We start from the raw sequence: 9,277 nt of genomic DNA, 5'->3' as shown, positions 1-9,277 counted from the left end.
GACGATGCGCACCCCTGGCTTGGTGCGTGGAGCCGGAACGGGCCGTACCGGGCTGACGATGCGCACCCCTGGCTTGGTGCGTGGAGCAGGAACGGGCCGGACCGGGCTGACGATGCGCACCCCTGGTTTGGTGCGTGGAGCAGGAACGGGCCGGACCGGGCTGACGATGCGCACCCCTGGCTTGGTGCGTGGAGCAGCAACGGGCCGTACCGGACTGACGATGCGCACCCCTGGCTTGGTGCGTGGAGCAGGAACGGGCCGGACCGGGCTGACGACTCGCACCCCTGGCTTGGTGCGTGGAGCAGGAACTGGCTGACGACTCGCACCCCTGGCTTGGTGCGAGTGGCAGGAACAGGCCGGGCCGGGCTGGCGACGCGCACCGTAGCTTTGGTGCGAGTGGCAGGAACAGGCCGGGCCGGGCTGGCGACGCGCACCGTAGCTTTGGTGCGAGTGGCAGGAACAGGCCGGACCGGGCTGGCGACGCGCACCGTAGGCTTGGTGCGAGTAGCAGGAACAGGCCGGGCCGGGCTGGCGACGCGCACCGTAGACTTGGTGCGAGTGGCAGGAACAGGCCGGGCCAGGCTGGCGACGTGCACCGTAGGCTTGGTGCGAGGGGCAGGAATAGGCCGGGCCGGGCTGGCGACGCGCACCGTAGGCTTGGTGCAAGGAGCAGGAACAGGCCGGGCCGGGCTGGCGACGCGCACCGTAGGCTTGGTGCGGGGAGCAGGAACAGGCCGGGCTGGCGACGTACACCGTAGGCTTGGTGCGAGGGGCAGGAACAGGCCGGGCCGGGCTGGCGACGCGCACCGTAGGCTTGGTGCGAGTGGCAGGAACAGGCCGGGCCGGGCTGGCGACGCGCACCGTAGGCTTGGTGCGAGTGGCAGGAACAGGCCGGGCCGGGCTGGCGACGCACACCGTAGGCTTGGTGCGGGGAGCAGGAACAGGCCGGGCTGGGCTGGCGACGCGCACCGTAGGCTTGGTGCGAGTGGCAGGAACAGGCCGGGCCGGGCTGGCGACGCACACCGTAGGCTTGGTGCGGGGAGCAGGAACAGGCCGGGCTGGGCTGGCGACGCGCACCGTAGGCTTGGTGCGAGTGGCAGGAACAGGCCGGGCCGGGCTGGCGACGCGCACCGTAGGCTTGGTGCGAGTGGCAGGAACAGGCCGGGCCGGGCTGGCGACGCACACCGTAGGCTTGGTGCGGGGAGCAGGAACAGGCCGGGCTGGGCTGGCGACGCACACCGTAGGCCGGACCGTACTGGGAACACACACCACTGGCCTTAAACGGGGATCAGGAACGGGCCGGACCGGACTGGCAATACACCTCAGTACCTCTCGCCGTGCCTCTACATCTTCCTTCCCTCTTCTCACCAATGGCTCCCGTAACCTGGTGGCCTTCTGAATTCTCCCCTTATCTGCCTCCAGCAGCCCCGTCGTCCATGCCATGTGCACCCCCTTAAAAAAATGTTGGGGTTGCCTCTCGTCCGTCCGACGACGACACTGTTGACGCCGTTGCTCCTCTCTCCGTCGCGCCTCTACCGTCTCACTCCATGGACGGCGATCCATCCCGGCCTGGATTTCCTCCCAGGTCCAGGACCCCTGCCCGTCCAATATTTGCTCCCACGTCCAGGCTGCCTGCTCCTGGACACGCTGCTTGGTCCTGGTATGGTGGGATCTTCTGTCACGATCGTCGTAGAGAGTAGACCAATGCGCAGCGTTAGTTGCAAACATACTTAAACTTTATTATCTTTAGTGATAATATAACAACAAAACAACAAACGAAACGTGCAGTCCTACGGTTTACACAACCAACACGGAAACAAACCAAACGGAAACAAGATCCCACAAACACTAAGGGAAACAGACTGTTTAAATATGGCTCCCAATCAGAGACAACCAGCAACAGCTGACACTCGTTGCCTCTGATTGGGAGCCACTCTGGCCAACATAGAAATACCACAACTAGAACACCCACACAGAACATAAACATATAGAATTTACACACCCTGGCTCAACATATAGAGTCTCCAGAGCCAGGGTGTGACACAACTACTACAGCGACTGAAATGATTGCAACACTTAACAAAGAGCTGCAATCAGTTTCAGAGTGGGTGGCAAGGAATAAGTTAGTCCTAAATATTTCTAAAACTAAAAGCATTGTATTTGGGACAAATCATTCACTAAACCCTAAACTTTAACAAAATCTTGTAATAAATAATGTGGTGACTAAACTGTTGAGTTGACTAAACTGCTTGGAGTAACCCTGGATTGTAAACTGTCAAAACATATTGATACAACAGTAGCTAAGATTGGGAAGAAGTCTCTCCATAATAAAGTGCTGCTCTGCCTTCTTAACAGCACTATCAACAAGGCAGGTCCTACCAGCCCTAGTTTTGTCGCACCTGGACTACTGTTCAGTCGTGTGGTCAGGTGCCATAAAAAGGGACTTAGGAAAATTGCAATTGGCTCAGAACAGGGCAGCACGGCTGGCCCTTGGATGTACACAGAGAGCTAACATTAATAATATGCATGTCAATCTCTCCTGGCTCAAAGTGGAGGAGAGATTGACTTCATCACTACTTGTATTTATGAGAGGTATTGACATGTGGAGTGCACCGAGCTGTCTGTTTGAACTACTGGCGCACAGCTCGGACACCCATGCATACCCTACAAGACATGCCACAAGAGGTCTCTTCACAGTCCCGAAGTCCAGAACAGGCTATGGGAGGCGCACAGTACTACATAGAGCCATGACTACATGGAACTCTATTCCACATCAAGTAACTGATGCAAGCAGTAAAATTAGATTAAAAAACAGATAGAAATACACCTTATGGAACAGCGGGGACTGTGAAGCAACACAAACATAGGCACAGACACCACCAAGTTTAGATATCTGTTCAAAAACAGAGGCATGGTTGGCACCAAGACTTCCAGGAAAATGGTAAATTAGATAAGAGGTAATGAAAGAGGTAATAAAATGAAATCAAAGAAAAACAAAAGACATCAATTTACAAGTCATATTGATTGATTTTATTTTGGATAATACAATTCTTGCAGTTTTAAAAGTACAAAGAATCCCAGAGGATGACACACAATAGCGTAAGAACACATAGGATCAAATGGAATGGCATCAAACAATGTGTTTGATGTATTTGATACCATTTCATTAATTCCACTCCAGCCAATACCACGAGCCCATCCTCCCCAATTAAGGTGTCACCAACCTCCTGTGACATGGGCCTATGATAGGCAGCTAACTAGCCTCCACCATAATAAATACATAATCAATACAAAATTCAAGACTATTTCAGTCATTTTCCTATGTAGGCCTGTACACTTTTTCTGATGGAAGGGCTCTAACCTGACCTCTGAAAACCTTTTTGGACTGGGCCAGCTTAATGGCTAATGGAAGGCTATTCCACAGTTGAATTCCAATATAAAAGAAAGAGCTCTGTGCCGCACCATTGGCTCTGGGGCACTTTGCAATTGAGGACACTGGCTCTTGCTTTATACACAAATACATACATAATAATCTATTTTTTTTATCAGTGGCAGTTTATAAGCATCTACATCATGAACAAATACATGGAACTCTTATGCAATTTCTTTGTCAAAATCTGATTGGAGAACTGTATTTGTGAGTCTCCCAAAATGTATATGGTCCAAAGTCGCATACTGGACCTCCTGTGGAACGATCAACACCAGGGAGTTAATTCTCAAGGGTTCAGAAATAGGTATAGTTGTTGCTTTATATTCAAGTATACAAAAATGCTTTAATACTTTATGAGGACTGAATTGGGGCAGCAATACTGCAAATGTAAACCAGGCTCTCATTTGTGACTATTCATACTATAGAAATTATATCACGTCAGTCAATCTCAATCAATACATTCACAATGGAGATAATTGAGTAATCTAAAACAATCATTCTAGGGATGAGGGTAGATTAGCCTCAATTCATTTGAGTTTGTTTACAAATATAATCCATATACAAATGTCAATGTGTATTTACACAAACAAGTACTGTAATTACACTGTACTTAACCAGTAATACACCAGTACAAGACATTTCAGAGCAGTATGTTCGGATCATAACTTTCGTGTTTTTTCAACATTAATACACTATAGGCCCATTTACAGAAATAAATATTAGCCTAATTCTGAATTAAAAACCATGTTCAATGGAAAATCTCCATATAAAATGTTTTTTAGTCAAGGACTATTGGCTTAATCTATTCCCAGTAAACCAGCCCCGATAGTTAAATTGGGCCGAAATGGAGAATAACTATTTATTCCACCACCTTTACTACCTAAGAAAATCTGATAGCATTGCAATGGATTATAAAATTACGCAACATAAAAAACATTTAGCGCGACCAAAAATTATAGTTTAACCCAAATACAATGGCTCCTTACCGAGACGGATGATCTAACTGCCTTTCTTGCTTCTCCACGTCTCCCTGCAAACGTCACAAGTCAGAACATAAACACCAATGCAGCCATGACATCCCCTGACAGCCTACTTCAAAAATACTTGGAATCCTTCAATCAACCAACCCTGCATACTTCATCAAGAGATGCTGTGAAAACTAATGGTGTCTGAAAGTGCTACAATGGTACACAATGTATTTCTCTATGATTTATTTTGATCTCATCTCTCAGGCTGAAATGTAAAACATAGTCCCCTATAAAATGTCAAAATACCTAATTCACAATTTGGGGAACAAATTATATTTAATTAAAGCTCATTCATTCAATCTATTTCAACTGAATAGTTAAAGAGATAATGAAAATGCTAAAACATTTCCGCCATTAAATACCTCCAAGTTGATAAACGCCATCTTAAAATCCTTCTAAAATAGACGGCTGTTGTATTGTATCAATCCTAACAATTTAACAATGTATTTTTTTTTTTTACCAGATTGATCCTGTCTGTTCTCAGTGCATGTGCCTCTTTGTCTGAAATTAAAACAGAGTATTTCACACTCAAGCAATCACAGGCTTTTCTATAATCCAATTTTAGATTGAATGTCAGACACAAACCTTCCATCTGCATTAATAAACACGGGATGCCCTATAGGAAAAAGCAATAGAAATACCACATTTAATATCCCACGGGGGGCCAGTATGGAAAATGTATGCACTCACTAACTGTAAGTACAACTAAGCAAGAACTACTACAATTACAGATTTCTGACATTCTTATTTCTAACATTCTTGTGTAGAGTGAATCAAGATAACCAATGTAATTCGTGACTGTGGCTGGTACTACTCGGTTTCTCCGATTTTTCTACTTAGTTATTCTTTATCAATGTTGAAATAAACTGTCTAAACGTAGCAGACACTTGCCATAAAGGTCTCTATAACCACTACAGAGAGCCTGACTTGTATGCAAGAGGGGATAGACGAACAAAGGGAAGAATTAAACAGATTTCAATTCTCAACACTCCTGTGCAAGAGAAAATATAGGCCTACGAAATCCTTGTTTTATTCCATTTGCTCAGAAAACAGCCTAATGGAATAAAGTCTTTACTCCCACATTTGGCCACCTATTTTTTGGTGTAAAAAAACTAAAACCTTTACCCATATAGGTCTGATCACTGAACTGGCTTACCTACACGACTACCAATGACCATAGGCATCACAAGGGGGCACTAGTAAGTTATAAAAAGACTACATCTTGTACATTTATATCCTACAAATGTATCAAATTGATGGGGCATGTGTCCCCTAAATTACAAATGGTCATAACATCCTTTGCTGAGTACAATGGTATAAATTGTCTTCCACAAGATAATGTGTTGTTTGTTTCATACAGTATTGGCCCATTATTGATTGATTTGATATTACCACGGTGCAGACACACAGCGATAGTGACGGCAACTATTATGGTGAGGAGAGCAGCTGCAGAGGTCCCATACATCAGCATTGTGCACATGGCATTGGAATCTATGGTGAAAATAAAGACAAAGAAGTCTAAATAAAGATAGGTTAATGTTTTATCTTTGTTTAAAGTGTTAAATCCCTTACTGGAAGAGCAGGTGCAAACGCTTAGTAAATCTGGGTCTAATGCAATTACCATTGCGCTGCAGCAGTGTTTTGGTGATATTTTGCCCCTCAAACTCCACCACACATGTAAACTCTGCTCGTCTGTCCCACTCCTCTGCCTGGACCAGAATCTGGTTCCTAGTGAACTCTGTGGCTGAATCACTGTTGTTTGTCCAGGTGGAGTCAGTGAGTCCACTCTCTTCTCTCCCGTCTATGAGCCAGAACACACGGACCTGAGACGGGACCACTTCCAACACCAAACACAGGAGAGGGATGAAGAAGCCGTCAACCTCTGGCGAAGAGACGATTTGGATGGTTGGGGCTTCAGCACTGTTCCCTTCCCTCACTCTTTCTAAGGACAAAATGGTCATAATTTTAAACAATTACATTATTAAGAATTACCAACTTGGTTATCTTCCTGGTAAAGTGGTTATTTAAAATTAAATAAAACAATGACTGGATTTATGATCAAAGAAATATATATATACTACCAGTCAAAAGTTTGGACACCTACTGATTCAAGGGTTTTCCTTTATTTTTACTATTTTCTACATTGTAGAATAACAGTGAAGACATCAAAACTATGAAATAACACAAATAATCATGTAGTAACCAAAGAAGTGTTCAACAAATCCAAATATATTTTATATTTGACATTCTTCAAATAGCCACTCTTTGCCTTGGTGACAGCTTTGCACACACATATATATATATATATATATATATATATATATATATATATATATATATATATATAGTTTAATTTAGATTTAACAATCAGTTTTGTGTTTATTTTTTAAAGGTTTATATCATTATATTTTGTTATATACATTTTCGTTTTTTAGCACAATATATTTTTCTGTTTTAGTCAGCTTTGTGAATAAATATGAACATACAAGACATTAAATTACCTGCCAAAATAATAACTTTAGAACCATTGCCAGTGTGCACCATTTGGGAGTGGACCGCCAAACAGTAGTACATGCCAGAGTCGCTCACTTTTGCATTGGTGATTGTAGCAGAACATTGTTTGTCCCAATTCCCTTCATCTGAAATGTTATCAACCTTTAAGTTTGTACTCAAGCACTGTGTTCCAGTCCTGGGGTCCACTTTTGTCCAACTCACAGAGAAGCAGTAGATCATAAGCTCACTCAAATGGCATTTCAAGGTCACTGTATCACCAGCCTTCACCATCACCACCCCAGGTGTCTGGGTGATAATTGATGTTTGTGTAGCTAAAAACAGAATTAGGAATAACAAGAATATAACACACATTTCATCTCATTCCTGTTTAGCATGTTTGGTGCATTTTCAAATGTTGGTTTTTCTGAACATGAATATACCAAGCATGGATACATTCACAACATTTACATTTTAGTCATTTAGCAGACGCTCTTATCCAGAGCGACTTACAGTTAGTGCATACATTATTTTATCGAACCCACAACCCTGGCGTTGCAAACGCCATGCTCTACCAACTGAGCTACATCACCTGCCGCGAAAAAAGCTTAATCTCTGTCCACTTGTAAAAATATTTCGAAATTGGATCTTATAGGCCTGCTTTGTCTAACCTAAGATGTTAATTATCTAGAAATTGCTTGATTATAACATGAACAAAACTACATAGCCAGGTTATAGATGTAATCACATACTGTATTTCAGATCACTGTTTCATCTCACATACAAGTTTATGAAAAAGTTATAACTTAAGGCCTACTAGAATACTGTGGATATGTCTTGAAATAAATTAATGTTGGCCTATTCAGAGTAATGATGAAACACAGTCTAAAGCCCTCACTGTCATCATGAGTTAGCGCTGAATGTACATTTTCTAAATTAATTATCGACACATTGTCAACGTGTGCAGAATATAGCGTCATACTTGCCTTTCAAGACATAGCTCCAGCACAGCAGAAGTAGCACGGTGCCTGGCATTTTAGTTTCACGAAATTTGAAGGGCATCATCTCTTTGAGTCCGTTGAGCCACCTTTACGAGATGAAGATTTCTTGCCCATAGGCCTAGCCTACATCTCAAAATGCGAGACCGCCGTTACAACATCTCACCGGAAATGAACACATGAAAAGTCCTGCGTTATAACAAACTGTGAGCAAGAAAATATAGGTCATATTCCAGCAAAGATAACAACAAAACATGTTTTTCGACTGAATGCGATGTTGAGAAGATTGCACCGACCTATCTATAACCCCACATGAAAATACATCATTTTGAACAAAGGCGTTTAACATAATTCACTCTGTAAGAAAATATTATAGACCTAGTTTTCTGTAAAGTTGTGTAGGCCAAGACCACCTTTTCTGAATTTTATTTGACATTGGCTTAATTCAATATTAATATTAGGCTATGGTAGACTATTTTATCATTATCATTTTTTATCTTATCGATAATCATCGTTATTAAACAATGCATCACTAAAAACGTCATGCCTATATAGTATTGTTAAATAATAATAATAATAATAATAATAATAATAATAATAATAATAGTAATAATGTTTTATTATAATCGTTAACATTGCTTAATTATCTGAACTTAATATAATTATCTTTATTTATGGCTCTGCATGCAACTAATGACGGATTCCAAGCCAAAGCTCATGCCAAACTTGCATTATAGGCTGTTTTACTTACAGAAGGGAATAAAGAAAAAAGTAGAACAAAAAGGTTAAGAGAAACATTAGATAGCCTACATTCAAATACTGACAGTTACGTGTTTCATAATGCTTATTTTTGTCTTATATAACAAAACAACAATTGCAATGTTTAATTTGATCACACTAAATAGTTCATATTCAAGTGGGGGAAAAACAACATTGTTTTGAATAGGCCTAGCCTATTATTCCAAAAGACTAAGAGCTACATACAGATCGAATGGCCAGAGTGACAGTATATTCAGCCGTGTTTATGCTTGTGTTCGTAAACTCCTGCCATTTATTCTAACGTTGCTTGCCTTGATCTAATCACAAAGGGCGCAAGCGACGTTGCAACCGAGCGAGGAAAAAATTGCTAGACTCGGCGCCTACACAAACTACCTGTTTACCATTATGGTTTCTAGACCACCAAGCTCATGGAAACTGAGATGGGTGCATGACAATGCAGACATTGCTGAACATGTCAGTCTGAACATATGTCTGGAAATCGCCAAAGGGGTTTGATTAAATTACAATCAAATGTTTTAGGCTAAAACTGAAAAGTAAAACTGAAAATAGGT

General features: G+C 42.6%; 1 gene segment (V, D, J or C); it reads right to left on the bottom strand.

The window, feature by feature from the left end:
* Positions 1–3,010: 3,010 nt before the first annotated feature.
* On the bottom strand, positions 3,011–8,116 carry LOC311132849 (Ig heavy chain C region, membrane-bound form-like). The segment is given in 8 exons: positions 7,935–8,116; positions 6,960–7,283; positions 6,080–6,400; positions 5,851–5,949; positions 5,044–5,074; positions 4,919–4,959; positions 4,417–4,460; positions 3,011–3,684 (listed from the first exon to the last, which is right to left on the bottom strand).
* Positions 8,117–9,277: the final 1,161 nt, after the last annotated feature.

This window comes from Coregonus lavaretus, assembly GCF_964263955.1.
Source record: "Coregonus lavaretus genome assembly, chromosome: 7".
NCBI lineage: Eukaryota > Metazoa > Chordata > Actinopteri > Salmoniformes > Salmonidae > Coregonus > Coregonus lavaretus.
Note: the sequence above shows the minus strand (reverse complement) of the source record. Positions and strands in the feature narration are given on the sequence as shown.